At 47.5% G+C, this 12,240-nt stretch overlaps 1 protein-coding gene across 1 annotated transcript in view; it reads left to right on the forward strand.

Moving 5' to 3' along the window:
- Window positions 1–1,289: 1,289 nt before the first annotated feature.
- Window positions 1,290–12,240, forward strand: part of LOC137317665 (NACHT, LRR and PYD domains-containing protein 3-like) — a 31,605-nt gene continuing 20,654 nt past the window's right edge. The window contains exon 1 of the mRNA XM_067980833.1: window positions 1,290–1,322. The gene's annotated coding sequence lies outside the window, so the exon portion shown is untranslated. The remainder of the gene's footprint in view (window positions 1,323–12,240) is intronic.

Consider the following 12,240-nt stretch of genomic DNA (forward strand, 5'->3'; position numbering starts at 1 on the left):
CCAGAGTTAACACTCCCGAGGCTGTTAAAGGAAGTCAGAGAGGAGAAGGAGGGACTCTGATCACAATTTCTCAATCCTCGTTTGTTATCAAAAATATCAAGGTGGACTGAAGGAGCCCAAGTAATGTCTCTGTTAAAATAGGGAGAGAGGATCAACGGGTAACTGGAGACCAATTAGTCTCCGTCAACAGTGGGCAAACTCCTCGAATCTGTAATTCCAGGTCGAATTAGTGAACATTTGGAGAAACAGGGGATGATCAGGGGAGGCTGGAACTGATTCGCGGCAGACAAGTCGTATTTGACAAATTTGATACAGCTTTGTTGATAATTGACTGTACAGATCGATGGGATGCAGCACATGCGGTGTATATGGGTTTTCAGAAGGTATTTGATAATGTGGCTCACAGGAGGTTTCAGCCATTTGGTATAAGAGGAAATGTAGCCGCCCGGATAGAAAGTCGATAATGTGTTTAGTTTTCTCCATTTTTGTTCACAGATCCGACCGCTGCAATCACTGAGTTCCTGACAAAGTGCGACGATTACCAGCTGTTCCAGTTGACGAAATTCTACCGGGACAGATTAGAACAGGCGATTGAAGAAGTGGTGGACGGAGTCAGCTCGTTGTTAACATACGAGAGGCATTTCAGTGGACAGGAACATCGGGTAAGTGGGAGGGACGCAGAATAAATTTGGATTATTTAAACATCACAGAGCTAACAGGATATCAGATCTTAGAATCATTGAATGTGACAGAACAGAAACAGGTCAAATCGGAAAGAAATTGATCAAACTGAAAATACAGTGAACCTGAAACAATGATACGAAGAGGTGAAAATACCCAGTGGATCGGACAGTGTCTGTACAAAGGACAGGGGAACGGTTCGGGTATAACTCTTGTGTTGGACTGAAAGTAGAAGGGAAACAGTTTAAGTTTGAGTGGGAAAAGTCGGGACCAATATATTCATTGTTATTGTTTACAGAAAGTCGTTGATCTCGTGGAGAAGGGAAACAGGACGGACAGTTCCAAACTTCTCCTAAGTCTGGTGATGGAGAAAGGCTCTCCGGCTCGAAGGGTGATGTGGGAATCCTTTGTGAAAATGCACCATGTGGTACCAAAGTTGGACAAAATACTGAAAGAGATGCAGGAACTTGGTACAGTAAAATCACACATTGAATTCAATTTCAGATTGAAACACTGCAGAATTTACTATAATATTACACAGATCTGATTTCATGAAAGCTCATTGATTTAAACAGGTCCTGATCCATTTGATTATATGAACATCGGACGAGGTTTATCTGAAATACCCAGTCACCTGAAAGGTAAGTGATGAAGTGGAGATTTCAAACCGTTTATTTCACTTCTGAAATTCAGAATGTTTGACTGTAGTCTTTTGTTTAGAGATTTTCAGAATCTGGTAATCAGAAATTCAAAGGGTGGAGGGAACAGAAATGAACCTCGTTTTGATTCAAAATCAATCCTCAACGATTGTACGATTTCTGACATATCCTGCAAAGATACGCAGGTTGCATTTTTTCACTTGGCCCGGCTGCTGATCACGATCTGTTCAGAAATCCCATAAACTTTGAATCCTCATACACACTTGGCGGGATCCTGATACACTATGAAACCCCATACACAACTGGCAGGAGCCTGATACACTGTGAACCCACATACACACCTGGCAGGCTCCTGATACACTATGAATCCCCATACACATCTGGCAGGATCCTGATATACTGTGAATCCCCATACACACCTGGCAGGATGCTGATACACTGTGAACCCACATACACACCTGGCAGGATCCTGATACACTGTGATCCCACAGACACACCTGGCAGGATCCGAATAAACTGTGAACCCACATTCACACCTGGCAGGATCCTGATGCACTGTGTATCCCCATAAACACCTGGCAGGATCCTGATTGACTGTGCAAGCCCTATAAACACCTGGTAGGATCCCCAATCACTGTGAATCCCAATGAACACCTGACACTATTTTGATGGACTGTGAAACACCTTTCACACCTGGTAGCTTCCTGATACACACTGAATACCCAAAAAACACATGGCAGGATACTGATTTACTGTGGATTCTCATACAAATCTGGAAGGATCTTGATTCACTGTGAGTCCCCACACAAATAATCTTCGAATAAGGGGCTGCTCTTTCAAAACTGAGATGAGGAGAAACTTCTTCACTCATAGGGTAGTAGGTCTGTGGAATTTGCTGCCCCAGGAAGCTGTGGAAGCTACATCATTAAATAAATGTAAAACAGAAATAGACAGTTTCCTTGAAGTAAAGGGGATTAGGGGTTACGGGGAGCGGGCAGCAAATTTGACATGAATTTAGATTTGAGGTGAGGATCAGATCAGCCATGAACTTATTGAATGGCGGAGCAGGCTCGAGGGGCCGATTGGCCTACTCCTGCTCCTATTTCTTATGTTCTTATGTTCTTACATCTGGCACATCCTGATACTTTGTGACACCCCATGCACAATGGGCAGGATAATTATGTTCTCTCAAAACCCCGTACATTCTTGGCCGCTACCAGATGCACTCTGATAACCCATAATCACGTGGCAGGATCCTGCAATACTCTGACCCTCCTAACACACCTGGCAGGATCCTGATACACTGTGAACCCACATGCACGCCAGGCAGGATTCTGATACAATGTGAATCCCCATACAAACCTTGAAGGATACTGATACACTCTGATTCCCCATATGCACATGGCAGTGCACTGATTTAATGCGAATCCTCATGTAAATCTGGCAGGAACCTGATGCACTGCGAATGCCCATACACACCTGGCAGGATCATGATGCACTGCGAAACCCCATACACACCTGGCAGGATCATGATTCACCGTGAATCCCCATAAAGACCTGGCAGGATCATGATTCACTGTGAATCTCAATATGTATCTGAGGGATCCTGATACTTTGTGACTCTCCATACAAAATTGGCAGGATCCTGCTTCAGTGAGAGTCCCAGACACACCAGGCAGGCTCCTCATAGTCTGTAAAGCTCCAGGCACAACTGGCTGGTTCCAGATAACATGTGAAGCTCCGTACAAACTTGACGAGATCCTGATACACTGTGAATCCCAAAAGACACGTCACAGGATCCTGATTCTCTGTGAATCCCCATACACACCTGGCAGGATCCTGATACACTGTGAATCCCCATACACACCTGGCAGGATCTTGATACACTGTGAATCCCCATACACACCTGGCAGGATACTAATAAATTGTGAACCCACTTACACGCCTGGCAGGATCCTGATACACTGTGAATCCCCATACACACCTGGCAGGATCCTGATACACTGTGAATCCCCATACACACCTGGCAGGATCCTAATACATTGTGAACTCACTTAGACACCTGGCAGGATCCTGATACACTGTGAACCCACATACACATCTGGCAGGATCCAAATAAACTGTGAACCCACATACACACCTGGCAGGATCCTGATACACTGTGAACCTACATACACACCTGGCAGGATCCCAATAAACTGTGAACCCACATACACACCTGGCAGGATCCTGATACACTGTGAACCCACATACACACCTGGCAGGATCCGAATAAACTGTGAACCCACATACACACCTGGCAGGATCCTGATACACTGTGATCCCACATACAGACATTGCAGGATCCTGATGCACTGTGAACCCACATACACACATGGCAGAATCCTGATGCACTGTGAACCCACATACACACCTGACAGGATCCTGATACACTGTGAACCCACATTCACACCTGGCGGGATCCTGATACACTGTGAATCCCCATACACACCTGGCAGGATCCTGATGCACTGTTAATCCCCACACACACCTGGCAGGATCCTGATGCACTGTGAATCCCCATACACACCAGGCAGGATCCTGATACACTGTGAATCCCCATACACACCTGGCAGGATCCTGATACACTGTCAATCCCCATAAACACCTGGCAGGATGCTGATAATCTGTAACCCACATTCACACCTGACAGAATCCTGATACTTTGTGAATCCACATGAACACCTGACACTATTTTGATGCACTGTGAAACCCCTTTCACACCTGGTGGCATCCTGATACATTCTGAACACCCAAAAAACGCATGGCAGGATACTGATTTACTGTGAATTCTCATACAGATCTGGCATGATCGTGTTTCACTGTGAGTCCCCATACACCTCTGGCAGATCCTGATACTTTGTGACACCCCATGAACAACTGGCAGGATAATTATATTCTCTCAAAAAACCATATATTCTTGGCCGCAACCTGATAAAATGTGATAACCCATCCTCACGTGGCAGGAGCCTGCTATAATGTGACCCTCCTAACACACCTGACAGTATCCTGCTACACTGTGAACCCACATGCAAGCTAGGCAGTACACTGATTTACTGCGAATCCTCATATCAATCTGGCAGGAACCTGGTGCACTGCGAATCCCCATACACACCTGGCAGGATCATGATTCACTGCGAAACCCCATAAACACCTGGCAGGATCATGATTCACCTTGAATCCCCATAAAGCCTTGGCAGGATCATGATTCACTGTGAATCCCCATATATGTCTGAGAGATCCTGATACTTTGTGACTCCCCATACACAACTGGCAAGATCCTGATTCAGTGAGAGCCCCAGACACACCAGGCAGGTTCCTGATAGTCTGTAACGCTCCATGCACAACTGGCTGGTTCCTGATAACATGTGAAGCCCCGTACAAACTTGACAGGATCCTAATACACTGTGAATCCCCAAAGACACGTCGCAGGATTCTCATACACTCCGAATCCCCATACACACCTGGCAGCATCCTGACACACTGTGAATCCCCATACACACCTGGTCAGATCCTCTTACACACTGAAACCCCATGTAAATCTGGCAGCATACTGATTCATATTGAATATGCAGACACATCTGGCAGGAACCTGAAACACGTCGAATCCCCATACCAAACTGGCAGGATCCGGATACACTGTCAATCGCCGGACACAATTGGCAGGATCCTGCTTCAGTGTGCGCCCCATACACATCTGGGAGGTTCCTGAAACACTGTGAAAACCCATAAACAACTAGGAGTTTCCTGATACACTGTGAAGTCCCATGCACATCCTTCAGGTTCCAGAAACACTATTAATCCGCATACAAACCTGGCAGGATCCTTATACAATCTGAATAACCATAGACACCTGGCAGTTTCCCGACAGGCAGTGAATCTCCATACAAACCTGGCATGACCCCGAAACTCCGTGAATCGCCATACACACCTGTCAGGATCCTGATACACATTGAATCCCCATACTCAACTGGTAGGTTCCAGATTCACTGTTAAACCCCATAAACACCGAGCAGGATCCTGATACACCGTGACTTCCCATCCACACCTGGCGGTATCCTGATACACTGAAAATTCATACACAACTGGGGGGAAAATCCTGAAACGCAGTGAATCCCCATACACATCAGGCGGGGTGGGGGGGGGGGGTTTGGAAATCCAGATACACTGTGAATCCCCAAACACACCTGGCAGGATCCTGATAGACTGTGAATCCCCATACACACCTGGCAGGATCCTGATAGACTGTGAAACCCCATACACACCTGGCAGGATCGTGATAGCCGGTGAATCCGCATACACTCCTGGCAGGATCCTGATGCTCTGTGAATCCCCATACACATCTTGCAGGATACTGAAACACTGTGAATCCCCATAAACTCGTGGCAGGATTCTGATAAACTGTGAATCCCCATACACATCTGGCAGGATCCTGATTCACTGTGAATCACCACACACACCTGGCAGGATCCTGATACACTGTGAATCCCCATATACATCTGAGAGATCCTGATACTTTGTGACTCCCCTTGCACAACTGGCAGGATCCGGATACACTCTCAATCGACGGACACAACTCTCAGGATCCTGACTCACTGTGAGCCCCATACACACCTGGGAGGTGCCTGATACACTATGAAACCCCATAGACATCAGGAGTTTCCTGATACACTGTGAATTCCCATACACATCCCTCCGGTTCCAGAAACACGATTAATCCCCATACACACCTGGCAGGATCCTGATACATTGTGAATCCCCATACACAACTGGCAGGATCCTGATAGACTGTGAAACCCCATTCACACCTGGCAGGATCCTGATATACTGTGAATCCCCATAAACTCCTTGCAGGATACTGATACACTGTGAATCCCCATACACGTCTTGCAGGATACTGATAGACTGTGAATCCCCATACACACCTGGCAGGATCCTGATAGACTGTGAAACCCCATACACACCTGGCAGGATCGTGATAGCCGGTGAATCCGCATACACTTCTGGCAGGATCCTGATAGACTGTGAAACCCCATTCACACCTGGCAGGATCCTGATATACTGTGAATCCCCATACACAACTGGCAGGATCCTGATAGACTGTGAAACCCCATACACAACTGGCAGGATCCTGATAGACTGTGAAACCCCATTCACACCTGGCAGGATCCTGATATACTGTGAATCCCCATAAACTCCTTGCAGGATACTGATACACTGTGAAACCCGATACACACCTGGCAGCATACTGAAACACTGTGAAACGCCATGAACACCTGGCAGGATCCTGATACATTGTAAATCCACATACACACCTGGCAGTATCATGATTCACTGTGAATCTCCATACACACCTGGCAGGATCATGATTCATTCTGAATCCCCATACACACCAGGCAGCATCCTGACACACTGTGTATCCCCATACACACCTGGCTGGATCCTCCTACACTCTTGAACCCCATGTACACCTGGCAGCACCCTGATTCACACTGAATGCCCATACACACCTAGCAGGAACCTGAAACACTTTGAATGCCCATGCTAAACTGACAGGATCCGGATACATTGTCAATTGCCGGACACAACTGGCAGGATCCTGATTGACTGTGAGCCCCATACACACCTGGGAGGTTCCTGATACACTCTGAATAACCATAGACACCTGTCAGGTTCCCGATAGATGGTGAATCCCCACACAAACCTCGCAGACACCGAAACTCTGTGAATCACCATACACACCTGGAAGTTTCCCGAAACATTCTGAATCGCCACACACACCTCCCAGGATCGCGAAACACTATTAACCCCCATAAACACCTGGCAGGATCCTGATACACATTGAATCCTCATACTCACCTGGTAGCTTCCAGATTCACTGTGAAACCCAATAAACACCAAGCAGCATCCTGATACACCTTGACTTCCCATCCACACCTGGCGGTATACTGGTACACTGTGAAAAATCAGACAAAACTGGGAGGAAAATCCTGTAACACTGTGAATCCCCATACACACCTGGGGGCAAAATCCAAATAAACTGTGAAACCCCATTCACACCTGGCAGGATCCTGATACACTGTGAATCCCCATAAACTCCTTGCAGGATCCTGATACACTGTGAATCTCCATACACACCTGGCAGGATCCTGATACATTCTGAATCCCCATACACACCTGGCAGGATCCTGATACACGGTGAATCCCCATACACTCCTAGCAGGATCCTGAAACTCTATGAAAACCCATAAACACCTGGCAGGATCCAGATTCATTGTGAATCCCCATACACAAGTGGCAGGATCCTGATTCACTGAGAGGCCTAGACACACCAGGCAGGTTCCTGATAGTCAATGAAACCCCCACACAACTGGCTGGTTCCTGATAACATGTGAAGCCCCGTACACACCTGACATGATCCCAATACACGATGAACCTCCAAACACACCTGGCAGATTCCAGAACCACAGTGAATCAACAAACACACCTGGCAGTATCCTCATACACTCTGAATCCCCATACACACCTGGCAGCATCCTGACACACTGTGTATCCACATACACACCTGGATGGATCCTCTTACACTCTGAAACCCCATGTACACCTGGCAGCACCCTGATTCACACTGAATGCCCATACAAACCTGGCAGGAACCTGAAACACATCGAATGCCTATGCCAAACTGACAGGATCCGGATTCATTGTCAATCGCCGAACATAACTGGCAGGATCCTGATTGACTGTGAGCCCCATACACACCTGGGAGGTTCCTGATACACTCTGAATAACCATAGACACCTAACAGGTTCCCGATAGATGTTGAATCCTCATACAAACCTCGCATGACCTCGAAACTCTGTGAATCACCATAACACAACTGGATGTTTCCCGAAAGATTCTGAATCGCCATACACACCTCTCAGGATCGCGAAACACTATTAATCCTCATCCTCACCTGGTAGGTTCCAGATTCACTGTGAAACCCCATAAACACCGAGCAGGATCCTGATACACCGTGACTTCCCATCCACACCTGGCGGTATCCTGATACACTGCGAAAACTCATACACAACTGGGGGGGAAATCCTGTAACATTGTGAATCCCCATACTTACCTGGTAGGATCCTGATACACTGTCAATCCCCATACATACCTGGTAGGATCCTGATACACCGTGAATCCCCATACACACCTGGTAGGATCCTGATACACTGTGAATCCCCATACACAACTGGCAGGATCCTGGTAGACTGTGAATCCCCATTAACTCGTGGCAGGATCCTGATTCACTTTGAATCACCATACACAACTGGCAGGATACTGATACACTGTGAATCCCCATACACACCTGGTAGGATCCTGATACACTGTGAATCCCCATACACAACTGGCAGGATCCTGATTCGCTTTGAATCACCATACACACCTGGCAGGATACTGATACACTGTGAATCCCCATACACACCTGGTAGGATCCTGATACACTGTGAATCCCCATACACAACTGGTAGGATCCTGATATACTGTGAATGCGCAGAAACACCTGGCAGGATCCTGATACACTCTCAATCCCCATACACACCTGGCAGGATACTGATACACTGTGAATCCCCATACACAACTGGCAGGATACTGATACACTGTGAATCCCCATACACAACTGGCAGGATCCTGATAGACTGTGAATCCGCAGAAACACCTGGCAGGATCTTGATACACTCTCAATCCCCAAACACACCTGGCAGGATACTGAAACACTGTGAATCCCCATAAACTCGTGGCAGGATACTGATACACTGTGAATCCCCACACACATCTGGCAGGATCCTGATTCACTTTGAATCACCATACACACCTGGCAGGATCCTGTTACACTCTGAATAAACATAGACGCCTGGCAGGTTCCGGATAGATGCTGTTGACCGGAGGTCATCGGTTATACAAACCTGGCATGGCCCCAAAACTCTGTGAAACACCATACACACCTGGAAGGTTCCCGATACTGCTGACTCACCATGCACACCTCTCAGGATCGCGAAACAGTATTAATCCCCATAAACACCTGGCCGGATCCAGATTCAATGTGAATCCCCGTACACACTTGGCAGGATCCTGATAAACTGGGAAACCCCATACACACCTGGCAGGATCCTGATACACTGGGAAACCCCATACACACCTGGCAGGATACTGAAACACTGTGAATCCCCATAAACTCCTGGCAGGATAATGATACACTGTGAAACCCCATACACGCCTGGCAGCATACTGAAACACTGTGAAACGCCATACACACCTGGCAGGATCATGATTCACTGCGAATCTCCATACAGACCTGGCAGGATCATGATTCACTGTGAATCCCCATATATATCTGAGAGATACTGATACTTTGTGACTCCCCATACACAACTGGCAGGATCCTGATTCACTGAGAGGCCCAGACACACCATGCAGGTTCCTAATAGTCTGTGAAGCTCCATACACAACTGGCTCGTTCCTCATAACATGTGAAGCGCCGTACACACCTGGCAGGTTCAAGAACCACTGTGAATCCCCAAACACACTTGGCAGGATCCTCATACACTCTGATTCCCCATACACACCTGGCAGCATCCTGTCACACTGTGTATCCCCATACACACCGAGCTGGATCCTCCTACACTCTGAAACCCCATGTACACCTGGCAGCACCCTGATTCACACTGAATGCCCATACACACCTGGCAGAAACGTGAAACACTTCGAATGCTCATGCTAACCTGACAGGATCCGGAGATATTGTCCATCGCCGGACACAACTGTCAGGATCCTGATTCACTGTGAGCCCCATACACACCTGGGAGGTTCCTGATACACTATGAAACGTCATAGACATCAGGGGTCTCCTGATATACAGTGAAGTCCCATACACTTCCCTCAGTTTCCAGACACACCATTAATCGTCATGCAAACCTGGCAGGATCCTGATACACTGTGAATCCCCATACACACTTGGCAAGCTCCTGATACATTCTGAATAACCATCGACACCTGGCAGGTTCCCGATAGATGGTGTTGACCGGAGGTCACCGGTTATACAAACCTGGCATGACCCCAAAACTCTGTGAAACACCATACACACCTGGAAGGTTCCCGATACATTCCGACACGCCATGCGCACCTCTCGGGATCGCGAAACGCTATTAATCCCCATACACACCTGGCAGGATCCTGATACACATTGAATCCGCATACTCACCTGTTAGGTTCCAGATTCACGGTGAAGCCCCATAAACACCTAGCAGGATCCTGATACAACGTGACTTCCCATCAACACCTCGCGGTATCCTGATACACTGTGAAAAATCATACAACAACTGGGGGGAAAATCCTGAAACACAGTAAAACACCATACAGACCTGGGGCGAAAATCCGGATGCGCTTTGAATCCCCATACACATCTGGCAGGATCCTGATACACTGTTAAACCCCATACACACCTAGCAAGATCCTGATAGCCGCTGAATCTACATACAAACCTGGCAGGATCCTGATACACTGTGAAAACCCATAAACACCTGGCAGGATCCAGATTCAATGTGAATCCCCACATACACCTGGCAGTATCCTCATACAATCTGAATCCTCATAAACAGCAGGCGGGATCCTGATTCACTCTGAAACCCCGTGCACACCTGATAGGATCCAGAAACACTATGAAACCCCAGGCACACCTGTCAGGACCCTGATCCGCCCTGAATCCCCATGCACACCTGGCAGGATCCTGATACACGCCGAATCCCCAGAAACAACTGGCAGGATCCTGATCAACTGTGAATCCTCATACACACCTGGCTGAATCCTGATTCACTGTGAATCCCAATATATTCCTGGCAGGTTCATGATTCACTGTGAATCCCCATAAACACCTGGCAGGATCACGATTTACTGTGAATCCCCATGCACACCTGGCAGGATCATGATTCACTGTAAGTCCCCATATATATCTGAGAGACCCTGATACTTTGTGACTCCCCATACACAACTGGCAAGATCATGATTCACTGAGAGCCCAGACACACCAGGCAGGTTCATCATAGTCTGTGAATCTCCATACACAACTGGCTGGTTCCTGATAACGTGTGAAGCCCCTTACACACCTGACAGGATCCCGATACATGGTCTATCCCCATATACAGCTGGCAGGTTCCAGAACCACTGTGAATCCACTTACATACCTGGCAGCATTCTGATACACTATATATCCTCAAACACACCTGGCCAGATCCTCATACACTCTGAAACCAATGTACACCTGGCAGCATTCTGATACACATTGAATCCCCATACTCATCTGGCAGGATCGTCATACACTGTGAGTCCCCATACACACCTGGCAGGATCCAGAAACACTGTGAATCCTCATACACACAGGGAAGGTTCCCGATATATTATGAATCACCATGCACACCTGTCAGGATGGCGAACACTATTAATCCCCACACAGACTTGGCAGAATCCCCGTACTAACCTGGTAGGTTGCAGATTCACTGTGAAACCCCATAAACAGCTGGCAGGATCCTGATACACTGTAACTTCCCATCCACAGCTGGCTGGTTCCTGATACACTGTGAATCCCCATACACTCATGGCAGGAACCTGATACAATGTGATACCCGATACACACCTGACAGTATCCTAATACACGGTGAATCACCATGCACACCTGGCAGGATCCGGATACACTTTGAATCCCCATGCACACCTGGCAGGATCCTGACACACTGTGAGTCCCCATACACACCTGGCAGGATCCTGATACACTGTGAATCCCCATACACACCTGGCAGGATCCAGAAACACTGTGAATCCCCATACA

The sequence above is a fragment of the Heptranchias perlo genome, unplaced genomic scaffold (genome assembly GCF_035084215.1).
Source record: "Heptranchias perlo isolate sHepPer1 unplaced genomic scaffold, sHepPer1.hap1 HAP1_SCAFFOLD_63, whole genome shotgun sequence".
Lineage (NCBI taxonomy): Eukaryota > Metazoa > Chordata > Chondrichthyes > Hexanchiformes > Hexanchidae > Heptranchias > Heptranchias perlo.